This window comes from Scyliorhinus torazame, chromosome 19 (assembly GCF_047496885.1).
Source record: "Scyliorhinus torazame isolate Kashiwa2021f chromosome 19, sScyTor2.1, whole genome shotgun sequence".
NCBI lineage: Eukaryota > Metazoa > Chordata > Chondrichthyes > Carcharhiniformes > Scyliorhinidae > Scyliorhinus > Scyliorhinus torazame.
The window spans coordinates 142562727-142584674 of record NC_092725.1 but is presented as its reverse complement, the minus strand read 5'-3'; the positions used below and the strand labels follow the sequence as shown (position 1 = coordinate 142584674).

The window sequence follows — 21948 nt, the reverse complement described above, 5'->3', positions numbered from 1 at the left end:
AGGGAGCTCCAGATCGGCAGCATTGAGTCCCTGAAAACATCTCCTTTTTAAAGAAAAACCACTGCCCATCTTTGCAGAAACCCCGTTCGTTTGTCCTTTGCACGTGTGCATGCGTGTGCGCAGGCAGAATATCTCAAAAGGGATAGTTAATTCCACTTCCAGATTGCAAATTGTGTGTTAACCAATTCTTGCAACTTTGTAGTTTATTGAGCGAAGTCTGCTTAAAGTCTCCTTATTTGGGGTCTAACAGCAGCAAAAGTAAATAATTAGCCATTTTGTGTGAGTGAAACAAATGTTTACACTAATGTTGTGTAAACCAGATCAACTGCGCAATCCTCTCATCTAGTCATAATGTTTCCAAAGATTTTCCCATCACTAAAGTGGCTGTAGTTGTTGGCCTTTTCTTTGTTTCTTTTTTTGATCAAGGATCTACGATTTGCAATTCTCCAGTCCTCTGGCACCACTTACTAATAATAGTCTTTGTTAGTGTCACAAGTAGGCTTACATTAACGCTGCAATGAAATTACTATATTCTTATTGAGAAATGTAAAGACTTAATTACCTGCAAATGCTCGCATTCAAAGTATCGTATTGCATCTTTGACTTTGTCTATTTAAATGTTTCTGGAAGCTACCTCTCCATTCACCTGAGGAAGGAGCAGTGCTCCGAAAGCTAGTGATTTGAAACAAACCTGTCGGACTTTAACCTGGTGTTGTAAGACTTCTTACTGTGCTCACCCCAGTCCAACGCCGGCAACTCCGCATCATTCTTAGTGAATGGCAGAGTAGGTTCGAGGAGCCATATTGTCCCACGCCGCTTCCTCGATCACATGTTCTTGCCATTAATATATTCATGTCATCATTTTATTCTGATTCATGTCAACATACAGGCTGTGTGGGTTAAACAGTCCCAATGCCAGAGCACAAGCCAACCCAGAATAAAGTGACTGCTCTAGATTATTTGTAAACAGCAACTGGTTGACATTTGGGATAGTAGGAGTGTAAAGGGCAGAAAGGTGCAAAAGTGCTTCCAAGAACATTTTATACAGCAATAGGTTTCTCGTCCAATGGGAAAGGAGGCTCTGCTCCACCAGTTCTTGGGAATGAGGCGGTTCAAGTGTGGGCAGGATCATTGTAACGTAAGGTTCAGGTTGGTTATGGAAAAGAACAAGGACAGGCCAGGGTAGAATAATTAACTGGGGGAAAGCTAATCTCAATGGGGAGAGAATGGATCTGACCCAGGTCAGTTAGAGCCAAAGGTCGGCAGGGCAAAAACATTAGCCGAACAACAGGCTGTCTTTAGGGAAAAGAGAGTTCAGCCAGAGATAAGCAACGGAATCTTTCTGTCGGCGGGACCCCCCCGATCCGCCAGCAGCACACCTCCCGCCCGCGGGTTTCCCGACGGAGTGAGGCGGCCACAATGGGGAAACCCCATTGGCCGGCTGTGGGAGCGGAAAGCGCGGCACCAGGAAGCGGGGCTGGTGGACCGGAGAATCCTGCCCAAGATATATTCCCACAAAGGGAAATGGCAAGGAAAACATCCTGAGTTCCCCGGATGACAAAAGAGAAAGTGTGTTCTTGGCAGATGTCAGGTGGGCGATACAGCCTTGAACCTGGTTAAAAATAAACAGGTCGGAGGGGAAGTGAAAAAGCATACAAGAAAATAGAGGATGAAAAGAGATTGACCGCTTGACTCAACACTCTTGCCCCACTCGCATATTCCTCGATTGCTGAAGTGCCCAAAAAATCTATTGATTTCAGTCTTCAGTGTATTCTTCAACTGCGTATCCACCTTCTCCCATAGAGATTTCCAAAGATTCATAGCTCTCCAACCACCCAAAGTGAAGATATTTCTCTCCTAAAATGACTGACAACCCCCTTTATCCTCAGACTATGCCTCCAACCAGGGGAAACAGACACTGTTTCAGAAAAAGACATCAACTTCTTTTTAAAATTTAGAATACCCAATTCACTTGTTCCAATTAAGGGGCAATTTAGTGTGGCCAATCCACCTAGCCTGCACATTTTTGGGTTGTGGGGGTGAAACCCATGCAAACATGGGGAGAATGTGCAAACTCCACATGGACAGGACAGTGACACAGAGCCGGATCGAACCCGGGACCTCGGTGCTGTGAGGCAGCAGTGCTAACCACTGCACCACCATGCTGCCCCACTTGACATCAACGTTAATAATCAATGAGGTTATCACTTGCCCTTCAAAGCCCCAGAGAATATAGCCACATTCTATTTGATCGCTCCTAATAGGGCTGTGTTCTCATCCTATCAATCATTGAACCTTCCTTGACCCCCTCAAATGCAAGTATCTCCTTCCTTGTGCAAGGAGACCAAATCTGTATATAGTACTCCAGGTGTGCTCTCACCAAAAAGTGTTAAATATGATTACAGCAAGCCTTCCTCGCTCTTGACTCCAACTGTTTCCACTAAAGGCTAACTTAGTCTTTGTCTTCCTGACTGTTAACTGTGTGATTCTTGTACAACAATCCCAAATCCCTCTCCATAACCAACATTTACCAATCTCTCACCGTTCCAAAAATCATCTCCTTCTGCATTCTACCTACCAAAGTGAATAATTTCACACTTCCTCACGTTATATTTGTCACCTTGCCCAATCACTTTAACCGAACTGTATCCTTTCCCAGATTCTTTGCATCTCCTCCTAGCTTTCTAACATCAGCAAGTCTTTCACACAGGTTCCGCCACTGAGGCATTGATATGGATGGTAAGGAGCTGAGGCTCCAGAACTTCACTGGCTTCGCCCTGCCATCCTGAAAATGATCCATTTATCCCTGACATTTTCTGTCTGTTAACCAATCCTTGAATGATGCTAATGTATTATCCCTAATCCCATGGACCCTGATGTTGTGTAACAACCTGTGTGTGTCACCTTATTGAAAATCCAAATGTGCAGCATCCAGTGTGTAACCAGAACATGTTGGCAAGAACCAGTCAAAAAGAAACTCTAATGAGTTGTCAAATATGATTTCCTTTACATAAAATGGCATTGACTATTGTTCCGAAACCCCACTGACGTTCTGTGTGTGAGTGTTCCAACCTGAAACACGAGCTTCATGTGGTGTTTTTCTTTTGGATATTAGTAAGAAACAGTGAGAACTCAAACCTCACTTTTGTTCAACAACAATAAAAGTATTTATTAAAGTAGAAGAAAGATAATGAAACGCTACAAAGAACAATCTTATACTTCAGCACATTAATAGTAAGCACTTAATCCCTCAAAGACTGGAAACCCAAAAGCATCTATTTCATCCACAATCCTAAACTCTACTGATGCACCGTCAATTGGACACGAGGCGAAGATGCGATCCAAACAAAAGGCTTTAATACACAAGATGTGTGCCCGACAGCAGACGTACAGAAGAATGGCCGACTGCCGGGGAACACGGGTTCTTGTATCCTGAGAGGCACATGACTTACCTGGACCAATGGGCAGCGAGTCCTCTGCATCAATGGCAGCTCACCTCTGAAGGTACCGTAATACCCCCAGTCATACTACACATCTACTGAGCCCCCTCCAATTCCCAAACAACAACCATAAATCTATTGGTCAAATGTAGCCAGTGACTACGACACCGTACAGCCTAAGTGACCACGACTTGGGACTGGACTTGGGTTCAGCGAAGAGAACAGTCGTTTTCACAAAAGCTTTTTGCATTCAGCACACCATCACTAACTAGCTGTGCTGTTGGCTGCCTCTCTCTCTCTGTCTCTCGCTCTCGACTAGCCTCCTTCCTGGCTCACAGCGCAAAGAACACCCTGTTCTCTATTCTTTCCTGTTCCTTCCTTTCTCTTAGTTATTGCCCAGACATGGGTTTAAAAAATACAGAGTGGTTTGATTTTACTTGTGCAAAAGACAGTACATTCATCTTAATAGCATCCCACCATTCAATAACACTGTGCCTGATCAAATTGTGATTTTACAAGTGCTGTGTTACCGCAGCATCTGCAATAGATTCTAGCATTTTCACTGCTAATGTCCTGACTAACTGGTCTACAGTGTCCTCTTTTCTTTCCTTCCTTCTTGAACACAGGGTTACATTTTCTATCTTCCAAATAAAGGGGACCAGTTTAGAAGGAATTCTCGAAGATCAAACCCACACACCCACCATCTCTGCAGCCACCTGTGTAGGTCATCAGGTCAAGGGGATCTGTCACGTTTTAGTCTCATTCACTTCTGCAGTACCTTTTCTTTACTAATTGCTTCAAGGTGGTTTGCAGTTTCAAATTCCGAGGGGTGCACATCTCCAAATATCTCTCCTGGTCCACCCACGTCGACGCTACCACCAAGAAAGCATTAAGTACATGGAAAGAAAAGGAAATAAAAGAAAAACAGCGCCTTTACTTCCTCAGGAAACTAAGGAAATTTGGCATGTCCACATTAACTCTTACCAACTTTTACAGATGCAACACATCCTATCTGGTTGCATCACAGCCTGGTATGGCAACTGCTCGGCCCAGGACTGCAAGAAACTTCAGAGAGTCGTGAATCATAGAATCTTAGAATTTGCAGTGCAGAAGGAGGCCATTCGGCCCATCGAGTCTGCACCGGCTCTTGGAAAGAGCACCCTACCCAGGGTCCACACCTCCACCCTATAGCCATAACCCAGTAACCCCACCCAACTCTAAGGGCAATTTTAGACACTAAGGGCAATTTAGCATGGCCAATCCACATCTTTGGACTGTGGGAGGAAACCGGAGCACCCGGAGGAAACCCACGCACACACGGGGAGAACGTGCAGACTCCGCACAGACAGTGACCCAAGCCGGGAATCGAACCTGGCCAGTCCATCACACGAACCTGCCTCCCATCCATTGACTCCATCTACACCTCCCGCTACCTTGGGCAAGCGGGCAGCATAATCACAGACCCCTCCCACCCGGCTTACTCACTCTTCCAACTTCTTCCATCGGGCAGGAGATACAGAAGTCTGAGAACACGCACGAACAGCCTCAAAAACAGCATCTTCCCCGCTGTTACCAGACTCCTAAATGACCCTCTTGGGGACTGACCTCATTAACACTACACCCTGTATGCTTCACCCGATGCCACTGCTTATGTATGATGTGGAGATGCCGGCGTTGGACTGGGGTGAGCACAGTACGAAGTCTTACAACACCAGGTTAAAGTCCAACAGGTTTGTTTCGATGTCACTAGCTTTCGGAGCGCTGCTCCTTCCTCAGGTGAATGAACTTCACCTGAGTCATCTGAGTCTTCACATGAGCCAAGGTCATCCCCACACCCCCACTACTTGCCTTCAAACAACCGCGCAACCTCAAACGAACCATTGTGTGCAGCAAATTACCCAGTCTTCAGAACAGTGACCACGACACCACACAACCCTGTCATGGCAATCTCTGCAAGACGTGCCAGATCATCGACATGGATACCCCTATTACACGTGAGAACACCACCCACCAGGTACGCGGTACATACTCGTGCGACTCGGCCAACGTTGTCTACCTCATACGCTGCAGGAAAGGATGTCCCGAAGCGTGGTACATTGGCGAGACCATGCAGACGCTGCGACAACGAATGAACGGACATCGCGCAACAATCACCAGGCAGGAATGTTCCCTTCCAGTCGGGGAACACTTCAGCAGTCAAGGGCATTCAGCCTCTGATCTCCGGGTAAGCGTTCTCCAAGGCGGCCTTCAGGACCCGCGACAACGCAGAATCGCCGAGCAGAAACTTATAGCCAACTTCCGCACACATGAGTGCGGCCTCAACCGGGACCTGGGATTCATGTCGCATTACATTCATCCCCCACCATCTGGCCTGCAAAATCCTACCAACTGTCCTGGCTTGAGACAATTCACACCTCTTTAACCTGGGGTTACCCCATCTCTGGATCTGCATTCCTAGCATTGTTTGGCATCTTTGAATTTGTCTATATATGTGTTTCTGGAACAGACCTCTTCATTCACCTGAGGAAGGAGCAGCGTTCCGAAAGCTAGTGACATCGAAACAAACCTGTTAGACTTTAACCTGGTGTTGTAAGACTTCGTACACTGCTTATGTAGTTACATTGTGTACCTTGTGTTGCCCTATTATGTATTTTCTTTTATTTCCTTTTCTTTCCATGTACTTAATGATCTGTTGAGCTGCTCGCAAAAAAATACTTTCTGTACCTGGTACACGTGACAATAAACAAATCCAATCCAAGGTCCTCACTCTTATTGGCCCTTCAGTCCCCAAAATGTTTTGTAGATTCTTTGTTTAGTTTTTTGCAATTTCCGTATTCCCCTCTTATATTTTGTCCATGGACCCATGTTTAAATTTTGCTAATCTCTTTCTGCATACTGTATCACAATCCCAGACCCTACCAGTGGCTAGGATACTGAATCGTAACCCCAATATTTTTGTTTATTTTGTTAGACAGTGCGGAAAGAATACTTCGCTCCAGGAGTGATTGCACAAAACTTAAAATCTTAAAACAAAACTTTTTTCTTAACATAATTATGGCTCTTTAACGTCACGGGCGCGATTCAACTAAAAGGGAACAAAGACCCATAAAGAGCACGTTTAGCCGCGTGTTTCCCGGTGGGGAACATGTGGCCAGGGCTGAACTTCGCCCCGTCTTGTGCACTGAGGGAGGAGCTCCACTCACCGGAACGCCCCAGAGCAGCAAGAGATCGGGGCACCATTTATAAATGACACCCGATCTCCAAAGCCTTTTTTTTTTAAACCCAGAGGCATCCAAAGCCAGAGTTGTTCTTTCTAAAGTAAAAAGTTGGCGTTAAATTTCGGAGCTTCAGGAGTGCCTGCTGTGGGTGAGACTTTTAAAACATGAGATAGAAATGCATTGCAAGTGCTGGGTGTACCTGCTGCAAAAGAAAAAACTCATCTGCTTAGCTTTAAAACATAGGCTGGTGAGAACGATCTAATTTGAACATACACATGATTTATTTGATATTTATTTTGCAAGTTGTTTAGCTGGGGTGCACACGTATGGTACAATATTTCAACTTGTACATCGTTTTTTAAAAGCGCTACAAGAAAAGTCTGCAGGGACCTAACTCCAGCTTTAATATTGATTCCTATGGAAATCCATGATTCACAAAGTTAAAAGCAAATGACTGTGGACGCTGGAAATCTGGAATTAAAAACAACGTGTTGGAGAAGCTCATCGGGTCTGGCAGCGTCTGTGGGGAGAGAAACAGAGATAACGTCTCGGGTCCATATGACTCTTTAACACTGAACTCACAAAGTCGTTTACTTAAAGTCGCAATTTCCAGGAATGCAACGGGACTTACTGTATTGGTAACATGAAATAACTTTTAAAATGAAATATGGTAGCTTTCTACTCGGTTCCTATTGTTTCTTGCTAATCCTGCTGGCCATAAATCCCACTCTGTGATCCCACTGGGTGCTGTGACCCTTTCTCTTGCCGGCCCATTGGTTTGCGGCCTGTCTTTCCTGACTCGCCCCCTTGTTGGTCCATGGACGTGCGGCCTTTCCAACTACCTAACCCCTGCTCCGGGGCAATTTAGCGTGGTCAGTCCATCTAACCTGCACATCTTCGAAACCCACGCAAACATGGGCAGCACGGTAGCATTGTGGTTAGCACAGTTGCTTCACAGCTCCAGGCTCCCAGGTTCGATTCCGGCTTGGGTCACTGTCTGTGCGGAGTCTGCACATCCTCCCCGTGTCCGTGTGGGTTTCCTCCGGGTGCTCCGGTTTCCTCCCACAGTCCAACGATGTGCAGGTGAGGTGGATTGGCCAAGATAAATTGCCCTTAGTGTCCAAAATTGCCCTTAGTGTTGGGTGGGGTTACTGGGTTATGGGGATAGGGTGGAGGTGTTGACCTTGGGTAGGGTGCTCTTTCCAAGAGCCGGTGCAGACTCGATGGGCCGAATGGCCTCCTTCTGCACTGTAAATTCTATGAATAACATGGGGAGAATGTGCAAACTCCACACGGACGTATCCCAGAGCTGGGATCAAACCTGGGACCTCGGCGCCGTGGGGCAGCAGTGAACCCCTCCTCTTGCTGATCCTTCCTCCCACCAAACCTCCTCTCCCCAGCTTGCCACTTCCCCCTCCTGAATGCTTGTGATCGAGGACACTGAAGATAAGGGGCGAGAGCAGATTTGACCTGCAGGAGGCGAGTTCTCCTAATGGGTTTGTGATCCGCTTCTTTCCCTTTCTACCCCACCCGGGTTTTAAATCCAGCGGAAGCACCTGCCGCATCCATAGTGTGGGCAGAGGGAGAGTAAGCAAGGCTACTGCCCGCTGGCTTTAACGGGGCGGAGAGGAGACGTGACCCAAGCATATTCAATGCATTGGAGAGTATGTTGTCTCATTGTCGGGATCACGGGTCTGGTTTCAGATCAAAAAGGAGTGAAGTTGATCACAAACCCACTTGAAGAGATAATTGCCACCTGCAACTTGAAGCTGCTTTTAGCTGCTCATCTCCAGAACCTGCACCTCACAGCGAGAGTTCAGGAGAGGGAGGTGGTGGGTGGGCAGGAGGGTCTGCAAGATCAGCAAGGGGGTAGTTTGGGGAGTAGGTGAGGCCGCACGTCCAGAGGGTCGATAACAAGAGGGTTTAGTCATGTAGGGGGAGGGGCTGTTCCAAAATGGCACTGATTGGCTCACGCAGCCGTACACCAGACTAGTGGGAACCAACGTTAAAATGAATTGGGCAATGCTAAATGGCATTATAGGCCACAGTAAGACCATTAAAGCGGAATGATATTGTGGTATTATCAGGTATTACGGTACCCGAGAGGCTGAAGTACCATTGGTTAAACCAAGGGGTTTTACCATTGGCTGTAGAGTATGGTAGCTCCGCCCCGATAGGCGGGGTATAAGAACCCGTGCCATCCCAGCAGCCCTCATTCTGTACCTGAGCTGCTGGGGAACACTTCTAGCTTATTAAAGCCTTCAGTTGTACTACAACCTCGTTTTAGTAGTTATTGATCGTGCACCAATTTAATAAGCTAGATTTAAGTAGAGCGAATGAAAGGATGGACCTCCGAATCAAGCCGGAGTGTCTGCAGCTCAGTCCCCACGCGACGAACTCAGCGGCGATCTTTAAGCACTGGTTGGCGTGTTTTAAAGGCTACCTGGAGACGGCTGAAGGCACACCAGATATTAAATGGAAACTTGCTGTATCACTCGATCCCTTACTAGGAGGTTACTAATTAACCATGACTCTCTCACGATCCTAGTTCCCTAGTTGGTTCCTTGATATTATTGCAGAAAACGGTCTCAAATATATTCCAGAATCCTGTCCTCCAACCAACTTTAAAAAAAATTTCTTCATTGAATATGGGTGTCATTTATATGGTTAGCATTTGTTGCTTATCCCTAATTGTCCAGGAGATGAGTAGATTGCCCAGAACATTTGAGAGGACATTTAAGAGTCAACCGCATTAACGTGGGTCTGGAGTCACATGTAGGCCAGACCGAGTAAGGACGGCAGATTTGAAAAACTGAAAAACTGAAATGAAAATCGCTTATTGTCACAAGTAGGCTTCAAATGAAGTTACAGTGAAAAGCCCCTAGTCGCCACATTCCGGCGCCTGTTCAGGGAGGCTGGTACGGGAATTGAACCGTGCTGCTGGCCTGCCTTGGTCTGAACAAAGAACAAAGAAATGTACAGCACAGGATCAGGCCCTTCGGCCCTCCAAGCCTGTGCCGACCATGCTGCCCGTCTAAACTAAAATCTTCTACACTTCCTGGGTCCGTATCCCTCTATTCCCATCCTATTCATGTATTTGTCAAGATGCCCCTTAAATGTCACTATCGTCCCTGCTTCCACCACCTCCTCCGGCAGCGAGTTCCAGGCACCCACTACCCTCTTGTGTAAAAAGCCAGTTATTTAGCCCTGTGCTAAACCAGCCCCGCCTTCCCTAAAGGTCATTAGTGGACCAGGTGGGTTTTTACAACAAATGATAAGTTGTCATGGTCACCATTACTGGGACTGACTCTATATTCCAGACATATTATCTGTCTCCCACACCATTCTGTCACTCATTGAAACCGTTACTCTGTTTGTCGCTATGCCAATTTGCTCAGGGTCCAGACATGATCACCTTTGAGGCTTTGCTTTTTAAATTGCATCCTACTGAAACTCCCTCAAAGATCCTCATCCCTAGTTCTACCCATGTTATTGGTTCTTACATAGGCCACAGTAACAGGAACCTTCCCTCCTAGGTGCTGCTCCAGCTGTGGGAAGATGTCCTTGACTCAAGCATTGGGTGAGATCAAGTTTAGCGGCAATTTTTAGTTGTTTAAAATGCAATTCTACATGAAATGTAAAATATCTTATGTCATTTTGTACAAAGATGTAAATATTATGAACCATTTTAGGAGGGGATATTCAGCCGCTGAAATATCACATTGAAGTGTTGGTTACTGCCGGTGGGACATTACAAGCATGTGCAGGAGAAACTGTCTCTGTCTAATAAACTGGCCTCCTGAAGCCTGGGAAAGAAAGGTGAAGTGTAATCTTACACCTTCCTTTTGCTGCAAAGCCCCAAAAAGAATGTGGCTTTGAGACGAGAAAATTTCTTTCTCCTTTTGTTGAAACTGTGGCGTTTTTTTATGGAGGTTGTTCCACCAAAATGCAAAGAAACTCTCAAACTGCATACTTGCCAATGTTTGTGTAAATCCGAATGCTGCATTTCCTTCTTTTGGACTATTTATTATTGTGCCAGTTTTGAGCTCTATTAGAAAAATTAAACATACAAAGATTCCTTTGAAACTAACACAAAGGGGTAGTCCAAAAGATCCACAAGTGCTAAATATAATGCACTAGTTCAGCGATTTTAAAACATTTTTCCCCCAGGACCCACTTTTACCAACTGGCCAACCTTTGCCACCCACACTGGCCCACCTTCGCCACCCACACTGGCCCACCTTCGCGACCCACACTGGCCCACCTTAGCGACCCACACTGGCCCTTCGCGACCCACACTGGCCCTTCGCGACCCACACTGGCCCTTCGCGACCCACACTGGCCCTTCGCGACCCACACTGGCCCTTCGCGACCCACACTGGCCCTTCACGACCCACACTGGCCCTTCGCGACCCACACTGGCCCACCTTTGCCACCCACACTGGCCCACCTTTGCCACCCACACTGGCCCACCGTTGCCACACACACTGGCCCACCTTTGCCACACACACTGGCCCACCTTTGCCACACACACTGGCCCACCTTTGCCGCCCACCTTTGCCACCCACACTGGCCCACCTTTGCTGCCCACACTGGCCCACCTTTGCCACCCACCTTTGCCACCCACACTGGCCCACCTTTGCCACCCACACTGGTCCACCGTTGCCACACACACTGGCCCACCTTTGCCACCCACACTGGCCCACCTTTTCCGCCCACCTTTGCCACCCACACTGGCCCACCTTTGCCGCCCACACTGGCCCACCTTTGCCGCCCACACTGGCCCACCTTTGCCGCCCACACTGGCCCACCTTTGCCGCCCACACTGGCCCACCTTTGCCGCCCACACTGGCCCACCTTTGCCGCCCACACTGGCCCACCTTTGCCGCCCACACTGGCCCACCTTTGCCGCCCACACTGGCCCACCTTTGCCGCCCACACTGGCCCACCTTTGCCGCCCACACTGGCCCACCTTTGCCGCCCACACTGGCCCACCTTTGCCGCCCACACTGGCCCACCTTTGCCACCCACACTGGCCCACCTTTGCCACCCACCTTTGCCACCCACACTTGCCACCCACACTGGCCCACCTTTGCCACCCACACTGGCCCACCTTTGCCACCCACACTGGCCCACCTTTGCCACCCACACTGGCCCACCGTTGCCACACACACTGGCCCACCTTTGCCACCCACACTGGCCCACCTTTTCCGCCCACCTTTGCCACCCACACTGGCCCACCTTTGCCGCCCACACTGGCCCACCTTTGCCGCCCACACTGGCCCACCTTTGCCGCCCACACTGGCCCACCTTTGCCGCCCACACTGGCCCACCTTTGCCACCCACACTGGCCCACCTTTGCCGCCCACACTGGCCCACCTTTGCCACCCACACTGGCCCACCTTTGCCACCCACCTTTGCCGCCCACACTGGCCCACCTTTGCCACCCACACTGGCCCACCTTTGCCGCCCACACTGGCCCACCTTTGCCACCCACACTGGCCCACCTTTGCCACCCACCTTTGCCGCCCACATTGGCCCACCTTTGCCGCCCGCACTGGCCCACCTTTGCCGCCCACACTGGCTGATCTTCGTGACCCACCATTATTACCTACTTTAATGAGACAAGTGAACATGCGTGGTCCTCACAATTTCACTAGCTTTGTCATTCAATGTTACATTTCATGCGAAGAACTTCAGCTTCTGATTTAAGTTCCCCGACATCCTTTGAAACAAATCAAGAGATTGGTCCTCTTGCTCGCCTTGTGTAGTCTTCAAATGCCTTTGAAGTTTTGAGGGTTTTGAACTTTCATTTGCCATTCTCCGCATACAACACACATGGGCTTTACATCCTGATTTGCATTGGCACAATTAACAAAGCCAAACCTCTAGAAATCATCTTTATACCGCTTTGGACGGCACGGTGGCGTTGTGGTTAGCACTGCTGCCACGTGGAACTGAGGACCCGGGTTAGATCCTGGCCCTGCGTCACGATCCGTGTCTGTGTGGGTCTCACCTCCACAACCCAAAGATGTGCAGGGTAAGTAGATTGGCCACGCTAAATTGCCCCCTATGTGGGTACTCTAAATTTATTTCAAGAAATACACTTTGTTCCCAATTTCAGTTTTTTCTTTGTTCAAAACAATCCATTTTCAGTTGTTCAGTCCTGTTGCCCGCTTGCTTGGAGCTAGAAAATGGAGGAATCTCTGCTCCACGATTTCGCACCAAAAACATGGATGTGCGTGACTTCAAAGTATGTGCCGGGTGCGTGACCTCTTTATAATAATCTTTATTATTGTCAGAAGCGGGCTTACATTAACACTGCAATGAAGTTACTGTGAAAAGCCCCTAGTTGCCACATTCCGGCACCTGTTTGGGTACACAGAGGGAGAATTCAGAATGTCCAATTCACCTAACAGCACGTCTTTCAGGACTTGTGGGAGGAAACCGGAGCACCCGGAGGAAACCCACGTAGACACGGGGAGAACGTGCAGACTCCATACAGACAGTGACCAAAGCCGGGAATTGAGCCTGGGTCTCTGGCGATGTGAAGCAACAGTGCTAACCATTGTGCTACCATGACGCCCAGCGGCTTTAGTGCTCTGGCTGGAAGACTGCATTGTTCCATTTAAACGTTAGTCGCGGCTGATGGGCGCTTCTCCCGCAATCGGGAATGTGACCAATCGCTCCGCGAACCTCCTGACACCCTCCTGTGACCCACCCGCGGGTCACGACATGCAGAAGAAACGGAAGAACCCTGCACTGGCCAGTTTGAGGATATTGTTCTGCCTCGTGCCAACTTTTATGTTGAATACAAAAACAGGCATTCAGCCCAACTAACCCATGCCAGTGTTTCTGAACCTTCTCCCTTCTTCTGAACCAATTAGTGTAATCCTCTTAATAGTTCTCCCTCCATTGTTTGTCCGGGCCCATTTAACTCAATTGGCTAGACAGCTGGTTTGTGATGCAGAGCGAGGCCAGCAGCGTGGGTTCAGATGCCCGTACCGGCTGAATTTATTCATGAAGGCCCCGCCTTCTCAACCTTGCCCCTCGCCTGAGGTGTGGTGATCCTCAGGTTAAATCTCCACCAGTCAGCTCTCCCCCTCAAAGGGGAAAGCAGCCTATGGTCATCTGGGGCTGTGGCGACTTTATCTTAACGTTACCCATTGTTTGTCGAGCCTCCCCTTAAATTCATTCTCACCAGATTTGAGGTGAACATGTTTCTCCTCCATCCTCCATTATATCATTTGGTGAATACCTTGTATTGGGAGTCACTGGTTTTGTTCTTTCTCCACAGTGGAAACATTCCCCCTCTATTGACTGTAAAACCTTTTCATAATTTTAAAGACCTCTATGTCACCGTCGGCCTTTTTCAAGAGAAAAGAGACCTAGCCTGTTCCATTCGTCCCTGATATACCCCTGCATCCTCTCCAGTAACTCCAAAATCCTTTTTAGAATATGGTGACCAGAGCTGCATGCAGTACTGTCAAACAAGCTTCAATATAGGTGCCGCATAACTTCCCTCTTTTTAAATTTTTATTCCTCTAGGAATAAAGCTTGATTTGCCTTTTTTATGGCCTGCTAACCGATGGTGGTAGTGTTATGGGCCAGGGTTTAGAGAACCCCAAAGTGTATCACGGAGTTCACCTGACCCACAACTTTGAATAGATTGTGGTTATGGGGAGCACCCAGCCCTATTCTGCAGGTGTGATGCAACAGAAATCTACAGTACTTTTAAATTAAAACACTTTATTTATAGAACAATAATAGAACATTACAGCGCAGTACAGTCCCTTCGGCCCTCGATGTTGCGCCGACCTGTGAAACCAATCTAAAGCCCATCTACACTATTCCATCACCATCCATATGTTTATCCAATGACCATTTAAATGCCCTAAATGTTAGTGAGTCCACTACTGTTTACTTATGAAACCAGTTTACACTTTATAAACCCACAGTAAACATCTTAACAACTATCAACACCAATAAATTCCCCAAAGAATACAGTACTCTCTAAGTAACTCTTAATCTTTCCTTGCTACATCCATAAGACAAAAAGAACTCTCTTTACAGAAAGACATCAGGTTTAACTTCACTACTGAGAACAGTTACCACTTTGAAATCACCAAATGAACATTCATAAGCTTGCAGAGATTCATACACATCTCGCTGTGATTGCAGCTTCTCCAAATCTAAACTGAAACTAAACACACCCTGTAGCAGAAAGCCCAAAGCGAAAGTAAAAGCAGACAGGCAGCCTAGCTCCGCCCATTCTCTGACATCACTAATAAACACCCATTTCTTAAAGGTACATCCACTACAGCTATTTTTTCTAAACACCCATTTATTAAAAGGTACTCGTATGACAGTAGAGATCCCATTATTCCTGTATCTTTATTACGATCCTGGACCAGAGCCAACAGTGGCTAAGATACTGGCCCGAAACCTCAATATATTAACTTTGTAAGATTGTGAGGAAAGGAGTGATTACACGCAAAATAGGGATACGGTATATTAAAACAACCTTTATTACTAACAGTATTAATGGCCTGCAATAGACTGGGGTGGCATGGTGGTTACCTCACAGTGCCAGGGACCAGGGTTCAATCCTGGCCTTGGGTTTGCACTTCTCCCAGTGTCTGCGTGGGTTTCCTCCGGGTGCTCCGATTTCCTTTCACAGTCCAAAGGTGTGCAGGTTAGGTGGGGTTTATTGGTGCTGACTGCCTTGAATGTGAATTGTGTCGAGTCTGAGGAGAGGTCTCAATAATGGCGGTAGAAGGCATTGCGTCTTTTTCTCACCACATTTCTCACTTTGGGTACTTAAAGTTAGATTCATTGGTGGATCCTAGAATCGTAGAGAGCCTGTATCCAGACCCTGTGCTTTTTAATCCCTCATATTAATGAGTGCTCCTCCTGTGTATGCACAAGTGCACGCACATCAGGATAGTGTGGAAACAATTAAGTCTGATTGGTACTATTGAGCAAATGAAAATATTTTGGTTTAAGGCTGTGTTTTCATATTTCCACTGTTCTCATAGTTGTGCAACACAATCTGTTCCTGATCACTGGGTAGCATCTGGGGAAGAACAAGTAAACAGAAATGGATTTTTAAAGTAATATTTCATATTCTAGTGAACCATTTATGGCTTTGTTAGGGACCATTTCATACTTTTTCATGTTTGAAGGGGTTGGAAAGAACTCTCACTGTATGCCTTTCACAATATATGCATTTATGTATTCTTGAAGCGTTGCATTTCTGTAATAAATGAATCACAGAATAATACAGTGCAGAAGAGGCCCTTCGGCCCATCGAGTCTGTACCGCCGCGTGAAAGACACCTGACCTGCCCACCTAATCCCATTTGCCAGGATTTGGCCCATAGCTTGAATGGTAAGACGTGCCAGGTACTCATCCAGGTACTTTTTAAAGAATGTGAGGCAACATGCTTATAAAATTCAGTCAAATTTGTTCGGCATATCCACCCTCTGACAAAGCCATGACGACTATTCCTGATCAAACCTACTATTCCTGATCAAACCTTGCCTCTCCAAGTGGAGATAGATTCTTTCCTTCAGAATGTCCTTCAATGGCTTCCTTACCACTGAGGTGAGAATGGAGTTCTCCATTCTGTTGCAATGGATAAGGGATGATGCAGTATAACTCCGTGAAAAGTTTGTTCTATTGATCCTACAAATCTTCTCAAATTGTTGTATCTGTGATGACCTCTTTCTTGATTCAGGAGTGTTGCTTCATGGTTAACCAGGGGCAGGGTTCAGCTCCTTGTCCACCGCTGCTGACCTCTCACTTATGGTTTTGGGTCTCTGAAGAATGCAGATCCAAACCCTTCAATACATTACCTTGCTCATTTTTATAAGCAGGATTCCTAGATATGGAATTCTGCAGAGTATTCTTGAGGTTTCAGCCATCTTTATATAAAATCTCAACCTTGTTTATAAGAGCAAAATACTGCAGATGCTGAATATCGGAAATAAAAACAGAGCCGGAAAAAGCTCAGCAGGTCTGGTAGTAGCTGTGGAGAGGGAAAGAGTTAACATTTATAATCCAATACGAGTCTTCAGAACTGAAGAGAGGTAGAAATGTGGGTTTTATGCTTTTGAAAAAAGGGGTGAGGGTCAGGGATGGGTAGGAGGGTGGGGGAGGTGTGATGGAACAAAAGGCAAAGGGAGTGGTAATGGTTGTAATAAAGAAACAAAGCATAGGCCCAGAGTAACTGTTAATAGCAGAATAATGGTCTGCTCAGTCGAAACACAAGATAATGACGGGAACTTTGGGGGGTGGGGGGGGTGGGGTGGGGGGGGGGGGGGGGGGGGGCGGGCGGAGAGAATTCAATTTGGAGGACAGGGTTCATAGTCTGAAGTTGTTGATCTCATTGTTGAGTCCAGAAAGCTGTAAGGTTCCTAATCGGAAGACAACATTGTGCCGAGCACACAATTAGTTGAGGGTGAGGGAAATAAAAGCGAGTCCTTTGTGAGCAAAGATTATTCAGAGTGAGAGGGGACCGAAGATGTGTATAATACCTCACAAAGACAAAGAACAAAGAAAAGTAGAGCACAGGAACAGGCCCTTCACCACTCCTCAATCTCACTGTGAGGCTTATGAGGTATGAGTTCCCATAGTAACGGGTGGTGGCCCGCCCAACAGCGGCTCATTACCGAGCCATCTAAATGCCTTCCTAGATGCAGACTGGGAGTTCTGTTTGTTCTGGGTTGGGACATGTGTGTTGTTGTACACTCGTGTGGCTTTACTTTTAAGTTTAGAATAAATCTGTTTCAACCTTCATCTTCGTTTCTCCTGGATTGCTACAATGTGCAGATTAGGTGGATTGGCAGCAATACTGTGTGGGTTTATAGGGGTAGGGTGAGGGAGTGCCTTAGTCTGCTTTAAAAGCCAGCTCTTTAGCCCTGTGCTAAACCAGTCCCTGTGGGGAAATGTGGGGATTAGTTGCCCACTTAGAGCATACATTAATTTCTGAACAAAAGATTAGAAGGTCAGGTAACGGAAAAATATACTGCTTAATATTTTGTTCTCGGCCTTATTTTGATAACACATTGTCCTCCCGAAAGATAACAAATGCGTACGAGAACATTCCTATTTCCTCTTGCGTATGTTCCCAAGGTTTTATTTCTTCAGACTTGTTTATTTTCCACTATAAATATAATGGTTTTCAACTATATAGTTCAGAGTACTGTGCAATGGCTATTTAGCCAGACCACGGCCTTCTCTGCAAATATTTGTGTCAAATAAATTTCCTGAATCGAAGCTCGAAGAATTTGTCTGCCTTATAATTTCCACGATGGGTCCCTTTAGTCTGCTGCGCCATTCAATAAGATAGTGGCCTGAACCCCACATTCTGCCTGACACTAATGATCTTTCACTTCCTGGTTAGTCAAAAATAGAGTTACCCTTGGCGTAAAAATATTCAGTGACTTAGCACTGCTGCCTCACGGTGCCGAGGACCTGGGTTAGATCCCGGCCCTGGGTCACTGCCCATGTTGAATTTGCACCTTCTCCCCATGTCTGCGTGGGGCTCACAACCCAAAGATGTGCAGAGTAGATGGATTGGTCACGCTAAATTGCCCCTTAATTGGGGAAAAGAAAATTGGGCACTTTAAATAAAATCCGTCGCCGAGCAATCAGAGAGGTGAAGGTCACAACATCGACCCCCTTCCCCTCCACCAGCCCTGGCAAGCCCAACACCCTCAGAGCTTGGTTTGCCAGCCCCCTCCCACACACATCCACCACTCCCAGGAAAAATGCACTCGCCCGTATCTGTGTCATGTGAACCCTGTGTACCACCTTGAATTGTATCACATATCCTCGCACAAGAGGATGTCGAGTTAACCTGATATGCAATCTCGCCCCTGTTCTCCCCCCCCCCCCCCCCCCCCAACCCCAGCATGATCCCCGGCTCTTCCTCCCACTCACATCTAACCCCTTACACTAGTGCTGCATCCCCCCAACTCCGATAACTCCTTCCCACACCTGCAAATACTCCCCCTCGGCAACTCAAACTTCTCCTGCATTTCCTCCCACCCCGCAAACTTACCCTCTACAAACCCGACCCTTACCCGCTGTACCCCTTCCCCATGCCACCTCCCACACATTACATCCATGTCCCCTGGCATAAACCTACGGCTCCCACATGTAGAAGTCAATACTGACAAATGCCCTGACATTATTTTTTTAAATTTAGAGTACCCAAATCTTTTTTTCCCCTCAATTGAGGGCCAATTTAGTGTGGCCAATCCACCTACCCAGCACATTTTGATTTGTGAGGGTGAGATCCACAGACACATAGAGATCCATTGCCTTCCCCGTTGCCAGCCAATCAAATTGCCCCTGCAATTCCTTCCTTTCCGTCAAAACTCCCGAGCCGGGGCCACTGAGTACCTATGATGCTCATTTACAATAACTTCCAACTGCCCTGCCTTTCCTCCCTCTCAAATCTATCCCTATAAGCCTTAAAGGAGATGACCTCCAAAATCAGTGAATCGAAACCTCCAAAATCAGTTAATTGACAAGAATTTTCCTTTTTATAAACAATATCACTGTGAAAACCCTGAAAAGATTGCCTCGCGTTAATGGGGTGTAATTGTACTTTTTTAAACTTTCATACGAATGGAAGAACTGCTGCTGAAAAGTCTCACTGGACCTGCAGTGCTTTAATAATTTTATACTTGTGTAACGTTTTCCTTTATGATCAAAATCCCAGGTTTTTGTTTTGATTATTTCAGTTTAAAAAAAAATGATGTTTTTATTTGACGTTTAACGGTTTAAGCATGCAGCACGAAGCAAAGCAACAAAAAACCCGACCCCCACCCTCCCAACACCCCAATAACACCAATCAAAAGACCCTCACCCATCTCTGTCCGGCAAGTCCAACACTCTGAACATGGCCCCCAGGGGACTGGGCTCCAAATCCACGTGCAAGATTGCCGACATGGTGCGAAAAAAACAACCTCCAAAATGTCTCCAATTTCAGGCAGGGCCAGAACGTCTGTGCATGCTTGACTGGACCCCCCGATATTTAAATTTCTAATGTGTATGTCTCAATCATTTATTTTACTCTGTAAAATTTATTAAAAAAGGATTTGACTTCCTGGTGTTCTCTGCGATTTCTGCAATGTAATGTCACCTAACCTGCTTAGTAATATTGCCGTTTTTGGATGGCTGGAGATAGCAGAGACAGGCACCAGGTTCAAGTTAACCCCAGAAATGGTGAAATCCGTGCCACAGAACCTGCTACAATTTTACGGTTGACTTTTTTGAGGCCAGTGGCAAGAACCATTACTTCTAAGCTAACTGCAAAATCCAGGTCATTAATTTGATTTTCCGTCTCTTGCTCAACAATCATCACTGAACCAACCCCATTAAAAGCGGATTAACTGGTTGTTAACTCAATGCTATTTACAGAATCTTGCTGTGGGCACCTTGCTATTCTTGCTGTTACTGAACTTTGAAGCGCTTTTGAGATATCCCAAGGACTTTGACATGCCCCAAGGATGCGAGGACCACTGTTTGGATGCAAGTTATTTGAATTTGCTCCACTCTCAATGCAGTGCCCTCGTCTTGGGTACAATTGCTTCTCTAGTTACTGATCCGTTGCTGAAGCAAAGTTCCATGGGTTCTGCGGCGAATTGTGGCACCTTTCTAAGATGGGTTAACATTGCACAGCCCAGGGATCAAACTTGGGATTTCTGTGTCAGGGAATTGCTAACAGCTCTCCTGCCTCACTTTATGTGGATGTGACTTGGTTTGATGTTGAATTTGCTACAGGAATATAGAAACAGGATTTGGATTAGCGCTGGTGAGATTTTTCCGCTTAGTTTCTTAACGTCTCTCTCTCACTCGCTCTCCCACACAGATCCTTTATACAAAACTTTACCCCTTTAATTTGTTGAGACTCCAGCTGTCCGTTTGCCATTCTTGCAAAAATATTACCTGTGCCTCCTTGCTATTGTCACACACACAATGCTTCATTGCTTTTCTTATCAGCAACCAGTGTAGGTGTACACAAATACATGGATTTCAGAGTTTTTGTGCTGTATCATGAATTTCAGATTGTTTGCAATTCAATGGAATTGTGATAATACATGTTGAGTTTCTGCACAACAAAATAGAAAGTACTGTTTAAGAAATTTTAATACAAGCATAGAATTGATGGATCGTTTTGGTGGAAGTTTGATTAATATTTGCTTTTTGCTGTGTATTGAAAATTTAAAACCCAATTGGCAATATTCTGGATCCCATTAATTATTGATGTGGTTTCTTCAAAGCTTAGTTTTTTTGTTACCAATCGAGAGAGATGGGGAGAAGGGAGCAAGTGTAGGTGTGATAGAGAGAGAGAGAGAGAAAGAGAGAGCATCACTTGAAAGTGGGTCAACTGATACTGTAGAGGAATTCTCTGGTGGATAGAAATTTTTGGAAAACTGAGACTAATTGAGCCAAAGAGGCCGCAGGCTGATTGTAGGCCTACTTGGTGAAACAATAAGAAAAATAAAACTGTCAACTGTTCCCTTTAGGGTTTGTAGAGGGCCCTTGTAGAAGGGCTGTGCATGTTCCTACATGCATTATGAATTGGATGAAAACAGTCCTATCTTTTCGGGTTTGTGGTTCTGAATTCTAGTGACAAAATCCCATGTTGGAGTCAGATACAGCAGGCATCTCCAAAGTAAGCGAAATCAAAAATGTCACGGAGAAAAAATAAGTGTTGATTGTATCTTAACCTTGGTAGGGAGTATTTTTGAGTTCACATTTGAACTAGCCTGTTTAGCAGTAACAGGTATTTGTATAGCACCTTTAACATAGCAAAACATATCAAAGTTACGAAACCAAACTTGTTAACAATTTCACCAGATAGCCAAACCCTTGGTCAAAGACATTGGTTTTAAGGCGTGGCTTAAAGCAGAGAAGAGAGAAGAGTTTAGGGAGAGGAATTTTTTGTTATTCTCTGATGAGATCACTGGCATGGCCAAAATTTGTTGCCCATCCCTAATTGGGGGTGGTTTAGCACACTGGGCTAAATAGCTGCCTTGTAATGCAGAACAAGGCAGCAGCGCAGGTTCAATTCCCGTTCCGGCCACCCCGAACAGGCGCCGGAATGTGGCGACTAGGGACTTTTCACAGTAACTTCATTGAAACCTACTTGTGACAGTAAGTGATTATTATTATTATTGCCCTCGGCAGGGCCGTAGTCAGCTGTTGCCTTGAACCGTGGCAGTCCATATGGCACAGGAACACCCAGGATACAGTAAAGGGGGGAAGGCCAG

At 46.4% G+C, this 21948-nt stretch overlaps 1 protein-coding gene across 1 annotated transcript in view; it reads left to right on the top strand.

The window, feature by feature from the left end:
• The window catches only part of lrp6 (low density lipoprotein receptor-related protein 6), a 218511-nt gene that overhangs the window by 51517 nt on the left and 145046 nt on the right, over positions 1–21948 (top strand). The window lies entirely within an intron of this gene.